This window comes from Callorhinus ursinus, unplaced genomic scaffold (genome assembly GCF_003265705.2).
Source record: "Callorhinus ursinus isolate GAN/ISIS: 27379988/994484 unplaced genomic scaffold, GSC_fseal_2.0 scaffold43, whole genome shotgun sequence".
In the NCBI taxonomy this organism is placed as follows: Eukaryota; Metazoa; Chordata; class Mammalia; order Carnivora; family Otariidae; genus Callorhinus; species Callorhinus ursinus.
Window position 1 is genome coordinate 10,989,844 of NW_027397105.1, and position 7,779 is coordinate 10,997,622.

General features: G+C 47.8%; 1 long non-coding RNA gene across 1 annotated transcript; it reads left to right on the plus strand.

Moving 5' to 3' along the window:
- The first annotated feature begins 6,212 nt into the window (after window positions 1-6,212).
- Window positions 6,213-7,309, plus strand: LOC112817019 (uncharacterized). Its single transcript, XR_003206294.2, has 2 exons — window positions 6,213-6,345; window positions 6,983-7,309. It is a non-coding gene; the product is annotated as an uncharacterized lncRNA (long non-coding RNA).
- Window positions 7,310-7,779: the final 470 nt, after the last annotated feature.

Sequence of the window (7,779 nt, forward strand, 5' to 3'; positions counted from 1 at the left end):
TCCATGGGGTGCCTGGGTGGCTCAGTTGGTTAAGCATCCAACTCTTGATTTTGGCTCAGGTGATGATCCCAGGGTTGTGAGATGGAGCCCCACATCAGGCACCATGCTCAGCGCGGAGTCTACTTGGGATTCTCTCCCTCTGCCCCTCCCCCTACTCACACATCCTCTTTCAAAATAAATAAAATCTTTTAAAAAAGAAAATACGGTATATCCATACAATGGAATGTTACAGAATATTATTCAACCATAAAAAGAGGAGTAAAGTCCTGATCCATGCTGCAACATGGATGAACCCCGAAAACATCGGGCAAAGCAAAGGAGGTGGTCACAAAGGACTGCCAGAATAGGCAAATATACAGAAATAGAAAGGAGATTTGTGATGCCCAGGGCGGCAGTGGAGGTGGGAAATTCAGGGGCAGTAAAGTTTACAGGGTTTCTTTTTGAGGTGAAGAAAATGTTCTAGAATTGATTCTGGTGATGGTCGCACCACTCCGGAAATATTAAAAACCATTGACTTGTGTATGGCATATGAACAGTCTCTTTAAAGCTGTGACCTGACATGGAACCCGTACAGTTCTGCTACACCCGTCACAGTGTCCCATAGACTTAGGTAAAGCACTCCCGCCTTCCCTCCACTGTCCCTGTCTTCCAGAATTCGACTTATGAGACCTCTCTCCATGGTCCTCAAAGATCAGTTTACTTCTTCTCTGCCTCCTTCCTGCCCCAGCAGCCCAGATTCAACTCATTTCCTCCTATCAGTCCTCCTAGAATAAGTTTCTATGAACAAAGTTTAACGTGGTCCTTAAATCCTATATGAGTTTTCTTTCTCAGGTCACAGGCTGAGTGACATTCCCTTGGGTCCCCCCTCTTGCTGATGTCCCAGTAAAGTCTTGGCTTCCTGAGTCCATCTTCAGGGCTGGTCGCTGCAGGATTCTAACCGCCAGTCAGTGCTCAGTTCACGACTGGGGTGTGAGGGGTGTCTGGGTGGGAAGAAGCTTCCAAGAGATGGATGCAGCCAGGGAGGGAAGGACCGGCGGGTCAGGCAGGACTGGCCACCGAGGCCTCCAGGAGAGGCGAAATGTCAGGAATCCAAGGATTCAGCCCCCGGGACAGAGAGGAAGGAGGAGGCAGAATGTAAGGACAAGGAGGGAGACGGAGGAAGGCATTGCCTCGCGCTTGCCCTTCCCCTGGAATCCTTCCCTCCTCCACTTCTGAAATTCCACTTCTCCATCAGCCTCAGCTCGCACACCGTCTCCCCCAGGAGGACACCCCTAGTGGCATGGTTGACACTCTGTGCCCTACGCCTTTGCTTACACCTTCTCTTGTCCTTGCCATGTAAGCTGCACTTCTATAGACTTTTGGCTTGTCTTGAGCAGTAAATGATAACTATTGGGACAAGAATAGTGGGGTGGGGTTTTGTTTGTTTGTTTGTTTGTGTCTCCATGACTCTCATATGGTATATTGCACAAAAAGTCGTTCATAAATGTTGATCGAAGCATCTCGAGAATTCGTCACAAGAGAGAAGTTCATATGCAGAGTGGGCACTTGATTTATTCATCATCTATAATGCACTGGAATAGACACTGGGATGGGTATGGAGACCACTACCCTAAACAAGATAAACAAAAACGTTCATCCTCATGGAACATTTTACTGATACACGCTTTCCCCGGGTGTACACTGATGAGGGAGGGGACGTTCCCAAATAGGAGTGGTGCAGGACCTTCATGACAATGTCGTGTCTTTCATTGACCTTAGAGGTGGGTTGTTACCGAATTAGCCATCAGGGGGCACTCCAGGCACAGAAGAAAAAAATCCTATGCCAATTATTGCAGACCCTGAACTGGGGACCCAAATGCGTAGAGCAGCCCAAAGCCTCAGGCAGGGAAGTCTGCAACTTCTGGCATTCCCCTTGGGTGAGCCCAAGCAAGGAAGCCACCAAATAAAGTTCTAAGGGTAAGAAAGATTTTATGCCCCTGGACTTGTACAGGATTTGTAACAGGGGGCGGACATCCGATGTACAACCATGCTTTTGTTTCTGTTCCCAAATCCTGAACTGTAGTCTGATCTTGGACCACCATGCCTCACGCCACAGGTTCTCCATCTGTAGAGTGGAAATTTTGCATGGATGGTGTGTGAGGTCACATCTGACTCAGACTTTCTGGAGTCCACAGATTTGCTAGGATTGGGGCGGGCGGGGGGGGCTTCCATCATCATACGAGTCTGAAGATTTTCCTGGGTTGTCGAGATGATTGAAATCAGACAAAAGGAATGAACCCTGTCTCCCTGCATTGCCGGGCTCAATAACGGCAACCATTCCAGAGCGTCCACAGAGCCCTGGGTGGGTGGAGTCTGCTCCTCGCTTGCCCTGGCACCCACCCTGTCCAGTCCTGCTGGGGGGCATCATATGTGGCTGAAGCACCCCAGCCTTAGAGGAGCCCGTTAGGGATTTCCTCACTTCAGTATGGAGCTGTTTGGGTTTTTTTGGTTTTAACTAATTGAGGCATTGAGAAAATTTCTTTTTTGCTGAAAAAAAAGTGCCATTATAATTTTCCTCCAGACCCTCCAGCCCCATACCCTAACTCAGTCTCCAGCCAAGTGACTGTTCTCTGGAAAGCTGCAAACAGTTCAAGGCAGGTCTCTACAGATTCTCTCTGAAATTCTTTGACGTGTCTGATCGTTGGAACTGAAGTCTGGGAGAGGCAGAGGAGAGACGAGGGGGCGTCTGCGTGAGATGCTGCTAAGAAGTTAATGGGCTTGTTGGCTCTGCTCCCCATCACTCTGCCCCATTCCTGTGGCCACAGTTCACACAGGAAAGATTTTTTTTTCCCCTTTGGGGTCCCTGCAACATGACCTGCCAAAGTAGCAGCTTTGTGTCTCCCTCCCCCTAAGAGTATCGCTGCAGATTCCCATGGGGGTGGAGGGACAGGGCAGGGGCACCCAGGATGGAAGGGGTCCCCCGGCCTCCTGGGTCTAGTTAGAAATATTCAACTGGCGTCTTACTGAACACACACTGTATAAAAATGACCCTCACAAAGCTTAGACCATGTAGATAATAAATAACAGGAATTAGCTGAGAATGTGCACACACAAAGTACACACAGACACTTGTACATATAGACACACAAACTGCTTTTTCTCCCCAAAGCCCGAGGGACAGCCCTGGGACAGGAACCCAGCTCTGAGTATGTCCCAGGACTCACTTCTGTCAAACAGTTGGTCGGACAGAGCAGGACTCTGGAAGAATATTCCAAGAAGGCTGTAGTGTCAACCAAGGCATCCTGCCCCTTCCCTGACTGTATTAATCATGTTTTAAATTTTCTGTATTTTATGATGCTTTGATATCCTGGTGGCCTTGTGGACCTGGAAGGGACTGCCCCTCCAGAGTCGGCTAATTCCTAGAGATAGTAAATGATGTGCCTTTAAGCACACCTTTGATCTGCAAAGCAAGGCCCAGCACCTTTTTTTTTTTCAGGCTCTGGCAGTTTGGGACACTATCCCCCTGCCTTAAGTCACCCCAGGGCCATGAACTAGACAACTGGGGACAGCCCCACCCAGAGCCACCGCAATTATTCAAACTAGCCAATCCTAAGGCTGTTTCCCCTACCTTCACCCAATCCTTCCAGCAAAAACTAAAGGCTTTTGTTCACACTTTCCCCTTGCTCCTTTCACCTCCTGACTGGCCTGGGTGCCTCCCCATGTGGCTCTGTGTGGCATGCCCCCTCCTTTTGGGAACTGTAACTGAACTGTCTTTCAATAGCAATCATTTTTTTTAAAGAGTTTATTTATTCATTTGAGAGCACACAAGCAGGGGCAGAGGCCGGGGGAGAAGCAGACTCCCCGCTAAGCTGGGAGCCCCACGTGGAGCTCGATCCCAGGACCTGGAGATCATAACCCGAGCCGAAGGCAGACGCTCAACCATCTGAGCCACCAGACGCCCGCATATAGCAATCATCTTCTAATCTGTTGGCCTCACCATACCTGAATCAAACTAACATCTTGGGTACATTTTAAAACACTGACCATCATGGGAGTTGGGCACTGGGAGTAAGAAAGGTGAAGTGAAATGGGGTCACTAATGTCAAGGGGCTCTAAAATGAAGCTGGAGGCCATTAAGGAGATGGGCTTTAGGTATGGTCTCACCAGCGGAACCATGAACTTTCGAACGGGGCCAAACTGAAAATATTCCAAGGACTCAACATGACCACCTGCAAATCGCTACAGTAAGAGACTACATGTATTGATTTTATAGCAACCCATTATATTCAGTAAAGATTAGCTTTCTTCCACCAACACCAATCAAAAGTTCTTTGTAAACAACATATACAAGCATTCCCTTTTTACTTTAAAAACTTGACTTTTGCTTTCTAATGGGACTCTATTTGGGTAGCTACCCATGTCTGTGTACCCCAAATAGCAATTCTTTGATCCCATATAAATGCTCTTGCTTAATTATTGCCTCCTGATAATTTTACTTATTTATTTAAAGATTATATTTATTCATGAGAGACAGAGAGAGGCAGAGGCAGAGGGAGAAGCAGGTTCCCCACTGAGCAGGGAGTCCAACGCTGGACTCCATCCGAGGACCCCAGGATCATGACGAAGGCAGATGCTTAACCATCTGAGCCACCCAAGCGCCCACCTCCTGACAGTTTTAGGTTGACAAGGGAAGCAACATATAGGGTCCCATCTGGAGTTATATGCAGGGGTGACTCTGGGCCCATAATGAGCCCCAGAATGGAGCCAATCTCCTTTACTGGCACAGGATGAAGCTGGGAGGGGAAGGGACATTCACACAGTGAATGAGAAATTCGATCTCCTTGCCTGTTTCTGACCTCCTCATAGCCTGAGCCAGGCTAAAGGGGAAACAGGAAAACCAGTCCCCCTTTGTCACCCCCAGAAGCTTGGGAGCTAATCTCAAGGTTGTAAATGGATATGGGGAACCTGAGATGATGGGGTAAGAAGGTCCAACAACCCTGACTCCATCCCAACAGTGTCAGGAGGACCATTGATGTCAGAGACAGCTCTCCTGGATGTGCCCAGCCTTGTTATGTGACCCCGGGCAAGGTCTTCCACTGGTCCTTACACTCCCCATAAATGATGAAAAGTATTTGGCCTCCAAATGCTATGATAACTCCACCAAAAGACATGTACCAGGATATTCAAGGCAGCTTTATTCATAGTATCCTTTAACTGGAAACATCCCGGATTTCCAGCAATAGGAGAATGGAACACTGCTCAGCAATAAAAAGGACATGCTCCTAATACAGGCAACAGTGCTATGCTGAGAGAAGGAAGCCTTACCCAACACAGCACATACTGTATGATTCCATGAATATGAAGTTCTAGAATAGGCAGAACTTACGCACAGTTGAAGACAATCATAACGGTGGTGGTCTTTGTAGACTCAGAGGCCTTACCTGATCAGAGAGAAGCCACCAGACACAAGGAGGAGGGATATGGCCATCTGAAGGATGCACTGCTCACTAAGTGTGCCTGGTTGGGTAATGATTAATATCACGGGACGGGAAAGGCTTTGTGCTGGCTCTGTCTCATGAATAAGCCATTACTGTGGACTCAGGTTCATTCATCACTTGGGTGGAGAAAATACCCTACATGAAGTGAGTACCCAGCATGACTCTTTCTTTTGCAGATGCAGAACTTCTGATGATGTGCTCATTAGGACTCTGAGTTTTCTTCCAAGGTTTTACATTTTAAAACCCTGGGATTTCGCATGATATTGATGAGGCTCAATGAGCTCAAGACGTTGATCATTCTGGTGATGGGCTTCCCTTTGTTACAGCTCTACAAGATTCCAGATTTTCGTTTTTCCCTCTGCAGACCAATGGAGCTCAGTTTGGTGTCTTTCTGCCTTTTCTTTTTTCTTTTATAGCTGCCGCAGGATAGTGAAGGTAGATGTGGATGGTAAGGGGGAGACCTGAGTCTATACCTAAAACCCAGGAGACTGGGAAAGGGGCCCTGAGTGGGTACTAAGGCTGTGGGGAGGAAGGGTCCCGTAGAAGCTGAGACAAAGAACACCCCGCTGCATGGACTCTCAGGCTGAGGTGTGTGCAGAGCTCTGGCCTTTTATCCCAGCCCTGTGCCCATCTGACCAATCACAGCTAAGGCTCCACATGAGTCACAATGGGACGTCTGTGATGTTCCATAGTCCACCCCCCCCCGCCACGTGACTCCATCCTCAGAAGTCTTCTCAGCCTGTCCGGACTCCTCCCTCTTCCGTTGCACAAACTCTCTGCCCCTGTCCAGCAGCTCAGGAGATGTCCCCCAGTTTATTGTTACATTTATCAGCAAATTTATCATGGTCTATTGCCCATGAGGGCACAGGTGAGCTCGCAAGAAAAACGTTAGGAAGAAAATCTAAGAATGCAGGAAACGAGAAGATAGATGTCAGAGCCTGACTCTTGCTGAGGGGTGTGGAGTCTTGTGCGGTTTGTTCTTGAAAATTACTGCATTAGCTGCTACTGTGATAGTGAACACCATCCCAACAGAGTAAATAATTAAAGAATAAATAAAAACTGCAAGGTATGTTATACTGGAGAACCTGAACACTGTAGGTCCCCAAAAGTGGTTTCCATGAAGGAATCGCTGCGAGGTTGGTAAGACAGGAAAGTGGTAACGTTTACAGTTTTCTCTCCTCAAGTGTGGCTCACTGTAGCTGACCCACAGCTCCTCCCCACCCCCCACAATCCATCTAAAGTTTCCAGGAAGTAAAATGAACTGGAGTACATAATGCTCACATCGCGGGAATAATCAAGTTGCTTTGGAGCTGCATTATCTGAATTTGAGTCCCCACCTGGTGCTAGCCTTCATGTGGGTCTCGAGTGTGTCTTATTTAAATTCCTTCACTCTCACCGTCTCTAAAGACGACGACAGCATGAGCCTGACACGGGGCTACTGTAAGGTCAGTATGGGGTGCCATTTGTGGGGCTCATTCATGTTTATTCATCTTCCTTTTTTTTAGGGGTGACAAGGCAAATGAAATCATTTGACTAAGATAATGCCATGGATGTGTGGGATAGGACTGAGGATTTCCCATGGGAAGCAGGTGGAGGCGTGAGAACAGATCATGGAATTTGAAGATGAAGGACAAAAGCCTGCTCCTAGCCCAGCATGCCCACAGCCCAGGGCAGATGAGTCAAAACCATTCCCTCCCAGGCCTCTCTCAGTCCTATGGCACCACACCTGCATTTGGACAATGAACTTTAAGACCACCAACATCATCTGTTTTGCCTCTCCCTTTTGATTGGGCCACTCGCAAGAAAGACATAATGTAAAATGTTTCCATCCATGTTTGTGATTTTCTTTTTTTTTTTTTTTAAGATTTTATTTATTTGACAGAGACACAGGGAGAGAGGGAACACAAGCAGAGGAAGTGGGAGAGGGAGAAGCAGGCCTCCCACAGAGCAGGGAGCCCAATGCGGGGCTCGATCCCAGGACTCCGGGATCATGACCTGAGCCGAAGGCAGACGCCCAATGACTGAGCCACCCAGGCGCCCCATGTTTGTGATTTTCAAACAGTTTCCACTGAGAGGTGTTTCCTGGGTTAGGAAAAGTGAGGGACTGTGTTCAACTCAGGCTGGTGCTATTTTGTCAGGTACCTTGTAGTTCTAAATCTGCAGTGTAGGGGTAGGGTAATCAAAGAAAGCCCTATATCACAAGTTCTAACTTTACAAGAAGGAGCTTCCTGTTTCAGAACTTCTGCATTTGAATAAAGAGATTGGATCCCATGGTCATGGAGACTGAGAATTCCCAAGACCT